General features: G+C 49.8%; 1 pseudogene; it reads right to left on the bottom strand.

Annotated features, from left to right (window-relative positions):
• Positions 1 to 527: 527 nt before the first annotated feature.
• On the bottom strand, positions 528 to 1490 carry LOC127217651 (melanoma-associated antigen 11-like; annotated as a pseudogene).
• Between the last annotated feature and the right edge of the window lie 8843 nt (positions 1491 to 10333).

Consider the following 10333-nt stretch of genomic DNA (forward strand, 5'->3'; position numbering starts at 1 on the left):
CATCTCCATGCTAACACGGGTCCTTTCCTTTCACAGAGCGCCTTTCACAGAGCGGGTGACCACTGGCTCAGTGGAGATTTGGGGAGGAGATTGCCTTCACCTCACTCTTGCTTTCATTTTCACTAGTTACCCCGAAGAGGAGACTAAAGTTAGAAAGAAAATAAAAGATAACAATTTTATTCTTTTTTTTCATGAAAATGACAAGTTATTTCCCATTGCCAGGGTAATTCCAATTAGAATGTCATAGTGTCTTGACACCCATTTCAAATTAGACATGCCATTCTCAACTGTTTACAAAAATAACAATATTCTCCTACCCGGGAACAACAACAACAGGTCAGTTACAAATTGTATTCTTAAACTTAAAACATCTCCAGCTAGTGAACCTTGTAGTAACAGTAGCAACAGTTTGAAGTAACAAGGATGCCTATCGGCAGCACTCTGGTGAAGGTCCAAGTCCTTAGAGCTCTGACTCTGCCTCATCTGCTATTGGTTGGAAACTGCGAGGACAGTAGAATGTGTGCTGCTCAGGGCAGTGGTATCCTCTGCTGGGTGATTCGGGCACGGAGCCTCTGTAGCTCATCTGCCAAAGCCTCCGCATACCTGGAGGGGTAGGATCTGGGATCCCGCCTAACTATGCTGGCAAAATAATTCAGTATTTTCATCTTGGTGGTTTCTGCGTGGGCCCTTGGGCCCCACAGGAACTCGTGGCTAGGGAGGATTGCTGCCTGGCACCTGCCTGTACTCCAAGTACCCTTCCTGCACAAAATGCTCAGTGATGAGGCTCCTGGGCTCCCCGTACATGAAATGATTCCTCCCAGCATACAGCCCCATGGAATTCAAGAGATGCCAAATCTCCTGCTCGCTGACACAATTGCCCCCTATGAAGATGATACACAGCATGATTATCACCAGGCCTGTCTTTGGTATGCCCGGAGCACCATGCTGCATCCCATCATAGGTGATCCCCAGGGCAGTGACAAGAGAGTAGGAGTGGACACGGGGGTCCACTTCCATAACCTCGATGCCAAACAACAGCCACATGCAATCAGTGGCCTCCGAAGAGATCACATGGAAGAACATCTCATAATCAGGAGTGATCCTGTCCAGCATTTCTGCTTTAGTTGCCAGCTGGTTCATTTGATACTTGAGGAGCAGCAACTTCACCAAACTCATCACTTTCCTGTTTAGTATATCCCGTGGGATGAACATTAGGTTGGCCATTCTCCTTAATGGGTTGCCAGAGGCCTCAGTAGACAATACACCTGCAATGGAGCCCAGGGCATTGGGAGGAGAGGAGGCTCTCTCAGCCCTCTGGGGAGAACTGAGCATTCCTCCAGCAGACACATCCCCTGAGGCGGTGGCAGTGGCCTCAGCCTCCCCCCACCCTCAGCTACAGGGACCTGGGCACCCTCCTGGCTCCTTGCCTCCCTTTGGAACTGAGTGCTGTCAGGGAGGTTGAGGCTCTGGCTGTTCTCAGTAGGATCCATGCTGAGTTTGCTGAGGAACACAGTCAGGTCAAGGTTCAGGTCACAGAGATGAAGACTGGCAGATGAAGGCCTGGGGGAGGAAGGGAGAGAGTGAGTGGACTCTGACAGCCATTCCTCAGGCTGCTCTCAAAAGCGCCTGTCGTTTTTGGAGGATTTTGCGTGGGGGCGTGCTCCAAGGCCAAAGGACTCTGGTACTGCTTGTACCTCTGAGAGATTCACAGAGGAAGAGACCCTGTTCCCAGGGTGTATGCATCTTCTTGCCTGAGGGCAAGTGTCAGAACAAGTCTCCTTGTGTGCAAGAAGGCAGTGAGGTCACCTCACACCTCTGACACCTGTTGTGGGGAGGGGTGTGTGGGGGCAGGCCAGGGGGGAGGTGGGCGGGGGTGGAGGGGTGGGGGTGAGGGTGTGGATTGTGGGGGGGTGGGCGAGGGTTGGTGGGCGGGTGAGGAGGGAGTGGCGGTAGGGGATGGGGGCTGAAAGAGCCACCTCAATTCAGTGGGGGTCATTTGGGCTAGCACAGTACCCCAGCCCGATTCTCACCTGGATGAATGGCTACTTGAGGCCCTTCCTTCCCTGTGATCCCTGGGTCCAAGGTCTTTAAGGCAAGAGCCTAGGCCTGTGAGTGAGAATGAAAGAGAGAGAGAGAGAGAGAGAGAGAGAGAGAGAGAGAGAGAGAGAGAGAGAGAGAGAGAGAGAGAGAGAGAAATAAAGGAAAAAAGAATGATTAGCGGAGGGGAAGGAATCCACTCAAAGTGCCTCTGTTTTCCCACAGCCCTCAGGAAGGCAGGTAGGTAGCCAGTACTATGCTTTGGCTGATGGGACTCTCAACCCTCACCAGGAGTCCTCACAGACCCAAGCCTCCCTCTGATGACCCAGGTCGAGGAGCTCTTAGTAGGGCCCTTCAGGACTCTCTGAGGGACAGTGCTTCAGTCGGGAAAGTCTTTTTGTGGGGCTGCTGTCTGCACACTGGAGTGGAGGAGTCTCCTTCACTAACCCCCGGGGTCTTTTCCAGAAACTTCCCAGACGCCCACTTAACCAAGGACTGTGTGCTCGGACAAGGTCTCCCACTCTGGCTAAGTTCCACAGGTGTCAGGCCCTGTGACCTCTGTGATAAGGGAGCCGATAACACAGCCCATCCACCCCTGCTGGGGACCTGCAGTGATGGCCACGTGTCCTGGGCTCATCTCTGCTGGGACAAGTGTTCGCTGTGTCCACCCTGAGTGCTTCTCCTTCCATCTTGAGACCCGTGCTTCCCAGCAGACCCCCATCTCAGAAAGACACCCACGTACTTCCCAGGTGTAGCAGAAGAAATCAAAGCCCTCGGTGCCCCCTGAGCACTGACTCCGGGTCATAAACAGACTGTGCGGTCCTTCTGCTCTCTGATTCAGAGCCAGTCCTCACCCAGGTCCATGCCCTGCAGATTCCCTCTGCTGTCCAGACGTGGCTGCCACTGGTGACCTGATATCAACCCTAGGAAGAGGGTCATCACTCCCGGGAGAGGTCTCTAGCCAAGTCATGCAGCCCAGGGAAGCCAGGCACGGCAGCTCCCGACTCGGGGCTCCCAGGCATAGGAACAGGGGCATACATGCTTCATACAGTCTCCTGTTGGGGGTACAGGGACCCTGTTCCCACGTTCATTTCTGACCACGACAGCTTACCTGGACTCACGATGGAAGATGGATACCTCCTGTGGCAAGCAGACTGCTCCCCTCCGGGCTGTGGTGGTACTGCTCGGTGTAGATAGAGGCTCACCTTCCTAGAGAGGAGACAGCAGTGCACAGGGCTCACCTCTGGGTTGCAGGGGCCCGGGCTTCTGGAGACTGGCAAAGGGGCGGGGCCCTGCATTCCCCCACACATCCTGAAGCTTTCCTTCCTCTTCATTCCTCACGACAACCTTCCTGACATTCGGATCGCATCCATGTTTCAGGTCTAAGCCAACTCTGAGCCCTCACCTTATCACCCCAGTCTAAGTCAGAGGTGACAGTCTGAGTGAGTCCACAGTCGGCACCAGTATCTAGTCTACCCTGGCAGCAAGGGCTGCTTGCCTGGGTATGTCTTGGACCAGAGATCTCACTGTTTCCTTTTTGGTGGCCCTGGATCCTCACCACTACACATCTGAGTGAGACCTTACCGCCAGGATGAGTCCTCCTCCTCTACATCCTACATTCTGAAGCAAAGGACAGTGCGTACTTGGTGGAGGAGGGGAAGCAGGTGAGTCCCTCCAAGTACACCAAGGCAGAAATGCCATTTGGGTACCTCCCAGGCAGACTGGTGCTGCTTAAGTCCACTCGGTTCCCAAGTACATAGTGACTGCAAAGCGACTGTGGGGTGTAACCGCACCCCTTAAAAATCTCTGCTTCCAGCAGAGTGCTGCTGGTGGCGGCACAGGCCTAGTGATCCCAGCAGCAGGGCGGCAGTGTAGGCAGATCTCAGCGAGTTTGCAGCCAGGGCAGGCAAGTGTTAGAGAGAGAAACAGTGTCTCAAAAGGCACACACACAGGCACACACACCCAGGCACACACTCACACACACACACACACACACGGAAGAGAAAATCAGTGCTCTCTGTCTTTGTCACAGTGACTGACTGACTGGGGACTGGCTTCCTTCCGTGCTGAATGCAGCAACCGGGCGCCACTGGGTACAGGCCTCTGTGCGGGGACACAGCCGACACACCGTGGGACCCTATCTGTGGGGTGTTGTCCCCTGTCTCCTGTGGCTTCTGACTGACCGTTCCCCTGGCGCTGGCCGGAGCCTCTCTCTGGGATGCTCTCTGTGGCCGCCAGCAAGAGGTCCAGGCCGAGGTGAAGGTGGCCGCTAAGCAAAGTGTCAACAGGGACTGCAGTGTCTGAAACCTTTCCCTCCGTTCTTAAAGAGGCCCCGACGGCCCAGACACGATCAGTCACCCCGACGGCCCAGACACGGTCAGTCACCCCGACGGCCCAGACGCGGTCAGTCACCCCGACGGCCCAGATGATGCGGTCACCCCGACGGCCCAGACGCGGTCAGTCACCCCGACGGCCCAGACGCGGTCAGTCACCCCGACGGCCCAGACGCGGTCAGTCACCCCGACGGCCCAGACACGGTCAGTCACCCCGACGGCCCAGATGACGCGGTCAGTCACCCCGACGGCCCAGATGACGCGGTCACCCCGACGGCCCAGACGCGGTCAGTCACCCCGACGGCCCAGACGCGGTCGGTCACCCCGACGGCCCAGACGCGGTCGGTCACCCCGACGGCCCAGACGATGCGGTCAGTCACCCCGACGGCCCAGACGCGGTCGGTCACCCCGACGGCCCAGATGACGAGGTCAGTCACCCCGACGGCCCAGATGACGCGGTCAGTCACCCCGACGGCCCAGACGCGGTCAGTCACCCCGACGGCCCAGACGCGGTCGGTCACCCCGACGGCCCAGACGCGGTCACCTCCACTCAGACAGCGGGCGAGCCTGTCCCTCTCCTGCCAGGTGTCAAACTGGCCGGAGTGTCCCGGTGCCACCGAGTCGACTCCCAGGCCCGCAGCTGTGACTTGAGCCCAGAGCGGCCCGATGTGGCAGGCCGCCCAGCCGGCCTCTCCCTTGCAGCCACCTCCCAAGATGGCTTCGACGCCCCAAGGCCCCGGATGCAGGATCCGCCTTTGTCCTTCCCCTCCAGGCTCCCGAGTGCCTCCCTGGGTGCCCGATTCCTGGTGTTGGCAGAGCATCCTCCCCGTGCCCTCCCAGCTCCCCGGGAAGAGTCTCTGAGCCCCCAGTGCCCAGATACCTGGAGGCCCTGTTGCCAGGCCGCTTCCACTCAGCACAGGAAATGGCCACGCGGCCCCCAGGTGCCCGGATGCGGAACGGTCGGTGGGCGTGAGGGGCTCCGTGCCAGGGACCTCCCACCCGGCTCTCCCAGCCCCCCCCCACCCCCCCTGTCCGGACACAGGAGAAGGCCTGGCTCTCTCCCTTCAGGGGCCTCACAGTGTGTCCCAGCCCCCCGAGTCCCCGGATGCGGATGCGGGTGGATGCGGAAGCTCCAGGGCCTGGTGCCCACACTCACTCTGCCCTTTGGTGCAGGAGCCTCAAAGACCCACAAAGTAGCGAGGCTCTCGGCCTGTGCAGGCTGTCAGCCTCGGGAACCAGCTTCTGCATGGTGAAATATGGCAGAGACACTCCAGTCTGGCTTTCACAGTGAGGCATCCTCCAAGCTCTAGGAACCTCCCACAATAGCTCCAGTTCCCCAAGGATATTGATGAGAAATGCAGGAACACATCTACACAGGTATCAGGCCCAGAAGCCACATCCTTGTAGGTGGAGGACCACCTGCAGGGATGCTGCTGGATCAGGATGAGCTGCCTTGATTGGCCTGGCCTTACTTAAAATCTACCCTCTTTTCATATATATATATTTTTTTGTTATCGTCACATAAACCTGTTGAATCCGTAGCCATTTCGTGTAGGTAGATAGTGTTGTGAATCCTGGGGTCTGTGTGTGTCGTCCGATGCTCAAACTTTCATTGCTCAACAAGGCTGATTTTATGATCTCTCCACTGGCTTTCTTTTCTGTAAACAGGTGATCTGAAAATGTACAAGGAGTTCAAGGTTTTCCCTGGCCTCCATCTGATCGTGAACCCCTGAGCAAGGTCGCCCCTGCCACCTATCCACCCCTAAAAGAAGGTGAAGGCTGCATAGGGAGCCATGGTAGAGTCACAGGGGGGAGGCAGCATAGGATCTGTTACCTAGATTAGTGCATAGCGATTAACCCCAGTTCTCAATGAACTGCCGGCGTGGCATTTTAAGGGAAGAAATCATAGCACTTCCCCGTGGGCACTTTAGCCAGATGCTAGCCAAGAGCTGACTTTTCTGCTTTTCTTTCCCTGTGTTTCAGGTCTTCTCTATCAGTTATAGGGTGCCTTTGTGAGTGCTGTCTTGTCCATGTGTCTGTGTGCATCTCTCTGTTATTTGTTCCAAACAAAGGCCCTTTCTCTCCCTCTTCCTGAAGTGCTCAGAAAGCAACAAATGGGGAAGGAATGATGGTCACCTTCATAATGATCTTTAACTAGTGGATAAGTCACTCACCCCAACTGACCCAGATCGCATATGTGAATGCTGCCTTCAGCACTTTTTGTCGATCTTAGTTTCCAGATTAGCTTCTCTGCCCAAAAACAATTATGAAATGATTACAATACACATGCAAATGCAGGTACATTACTCTTTGATCAAGGTCATGGAAAGTTTGTAACCTAAGATTACAATAAGCATTAGCTTAGGTTGTAAAAGTTGATTACGTAGGAAATTCAAAGACTGTAAGGTTAGTGGTTACAATGTTCTCTTAAAGGCCTTTTATACATGCTTAGTGCACAGTAAGATACGTTTTGTTTGACTACAATGTATATCATTGTCTGTGGCTGTGAGGTCCAGTGAATGCTCCAGTTTCTTAAGAATGTAAGAGACAGTTTTATCTTCATGTATTGCTACAAGATATCACTGCGTCAGCAATGAGGGGAGCAAGAGTTTCGAAGAAGAGACTGGGAATCAGGATGATTTAATGAGATCATATTTCACATATTGAAGCTTCAGTTAAGGTCTGTATCCATTATCATCCAATCATAGAAAGTGACATGACTGTAAGTTTTATAAGATAATATATGAAATGCAGTAATCTAGGTTCATAGGAGATAGAATTAATAAGGAGCAAAATTGAATCTTCTGACTCATTCCAGTGGGAAACCATTACCATCCTTCTTTATACCAGACATGATGTTCCCAATATTCCTACTTTCTTGCCATTGCATAGGAGCCATTTTGAAGTTTCTCTAAGAAGAGAGGTCAAGACCCCTTTGTGAGTCAAGGTGTGATCTGGGAATGTCATAGAATATGCAAGCTATGCAGATGTTACACTCACTCCCCAGTGTTCCTATTGATAATCCCCTAGGAAAAGAGTTCCAGTGTTCTGTGTTAATCACCCCCTTCCCATCTTTTCACATCCATGTCTGATGACTCAGGGACACAAAACCAGTTTTTGAGGTTCCTGGAGGGGAGACAGCCATTCATGCACCTTTCTGAAGGTGAACTACAGACTCTTTATTGAGAGATAATTCATAATGAATGCACCCTATTCCCACGTGGGGACTACCTGAGAATCACATTGTTGGACTTGAGATAACAGGAGGACCTCTACACTCCTGTCAGCCCTGGAAGACCTTGGGAGAGAGTAACCAGATCCACTGCAAACTTTTTATCATCCTGTAGTATGTCAGTGAGGACCCGACATTTCTGTGGCGAGTATGGCCTCAGATGTCCCATGGTAAGGGAACATGGCCCTCAAGGAAGAACAAGGAAAACTCTGATATAAGACACTTGAAAACTGTTTTCTGATGTCAGCCCTGATTCTGGAGAAATCTGTGGCCCAATCTGTCACCTTTGACTTCCTGTTCAAGGGATAAGGTGGGGGCTCAGAGGTGGCATTTGGCTGAATGATGTATCTCAGGTTCATCAGGTAACTTGTGAGAAGTTAATACAAAACTCTTCAGTATCCCCAAGACGAAAGATGACCCCTACTCCTTTCGCCAGTTTAATAAACATCCTAGGTAGTCCAGGTGTGCTCCAACTTTACATTAGTCTCTTCTCTCAGGAAGGTGAGTTATGATGTGAAGTATTACTGGCAGAGCATAAGGGGAACCTGTCAGTGTTATCAGAGAGGATGTCTATTATATGGCAACAGTTCAGAAGAGAATGTGTGGTTGTTATGGATTGACTTAGTTGGGGATTTTTTTTTTTTTTTGGTGGGCAAATGAGGGATTAGGTTGGTAAGGATTTGGCTAGTGACAGATAGACATAATGTAAAGAGATGTGGTTGAAATTTGTTGTAAGTTTATTCCAGTGAGAGTATATCTAATACTCTAATATCTCTCTATATGTATGTGTATGTATATATATCTAATAATATATAATCTAATATATATGATTAGGAATTACAATTTGACTTTATGTCAGGTTATAGATAGTTATATTTAATGAGTGGTTATATGTTGATAATTTATTTTGAAATTAAAAGAACAGAGTAGGAAGTATTTTTGAGTATTATTTGGTCTTTAGACAGTGGTTAAGAGTTTTAGACTTGAGGTTAATTTTATTTTTAGAATTTTGTTGAGTTGATTTTTATGTAAAAATTTAGAAGTTTGTAAAGTTTAATATATTTATGGTCAGTTAGGTCAATTTGGCAGTTTTTGAAGTTTTTTAAATTTAAGTTTTTGGGGAGATGAGTATATAATTTTTGTAATTGTTTTGTTAAATTAATTTGGTTTTTTAATAAGTATTAAGGATGTTTTGTTTTAGTCAATATTTTTATACAATTAAGTGTGTAATATATTTTACTTATATTTTTTGAACCCTGGTAGTAAGATCTTCAGAGGGTGAGTAAAGGGAAGAGTCCCAGAAGGAGACAGATACCAGACATAGACCTCTCATGGTGACCACATGTTTTCATAGCCCAGAAATAAGGAACTGTGCTGTCTGGCTGTGCCTGGGACCAGCCATCAGGAGAATGGCAAACTTGCTTGAACTACTTCAGGTAGGAAGATTGGGGTCTTTGGGAAGATGAGTTCTTGTGTAAGGGCAGCTTGTCAGAGAGGACATGTCAGATGAATGCACTGTGCTCAACAAGAGAAAACTCCACAATATTTTTGAAGGTATATGTTACTGGCCAGAGTTTTTATCTAATCTCTATTTAGGATCCCTTAATGAGCTGATACTTAATAGAAATGTCCTGAGAAACATAAAATAAATTTGCGTAAAAGAAGCTACTACAAACACTTGGCAGTCAACAAATATCCCAAATGCCAGTTATTGTGTCCAGTGTTTTTAATGCATTTGTATATTATACCTCCCATCCATACAAAAATGTCTATATGACACATTTAACACATGAAAAAGCAACTGCATTGCACAGGCTTTATGTGTTTCTCAGGATTCCTATATCGTAAACAACAAAGATTTATCTGTATAGTATTCTGTTCTCACTTTTTCCTGCCCAAGGCAGACCTGTGTCTCTTAATTTAATTTTCCCTCAAGTACCATACAATGTCTCTCAGGAAAAAGAATGATCCATTCAGAGTCTATTGTACTATAAGACAACCTAAAGTAATAAGGTGAAAAGAATCTGATAACTGTACCATACCCACTGGAACCATCCAGAATCACCTGCCCTCCCCCTGACATTCATGAATGTTGTAACCAGAAGTTCCCCACTGCTGTGGTCACAGTCAGCCTCCACACTAAGCCCAAGCTAAGATTTCTGCTAATGTTAACGTGAAAAAAATCTTTTTGTGGTGATGCTGAGGGTTAAACCATGGATGGGAAATTGATGACCTTACCGGGGTGACTATGAAGCTTTGCCTTCTGAGGTTTATCAGAAAGATGGGATAGGAGTATCTTGCAGGCCACCCTGAGAGCCTGCTAGGATCATGCATAGTGTTCCCATAGGACCATGACATTCCTATATGGCAACTTCAAGTAGACTAAAGAGTCAGTAGAACACTCCCCCAGATGCAATTTAGGAATTAGACAGGAGCTGGACAGGACAGGACTTTGATATCCTGAGATGGCCCTGCAGAGTACTGGAGGGTCAGGAGGAATCTTAGCCAGATGCATATCAACTTTCCTTGGCTTGTCTGGGGGAGATTGTGAGGGACAGAGGCAAGCTGGAGGAGTATAAATGAAGTGATCATAGAAAAGTAAAGGCAGGTCCCTATGTGACTCCAGGATTGAAGCAATGACCCTGGTAGACAGAAATATATCACATGATATTTAGACACAGGTATAGAAAAGGCTCATTAAGGAGGCTAGGGGTGCCAGAGCTATAAGAGC

Source organism: Phodopus roborovskii, unplaced genomic scaffold (genome assembly GCF_943737965.1).
Source record: "Phodopus roborovskii unplaced genomic scaffold, PHOROB, whole genome shotgun sequence".
NCBI classification, from domain to species: Eukaryota; Metazoa; Chordata; class Mammalia; order Rodentia; family Cricetidae; genus Phodopus; species Phodopus roborovskii.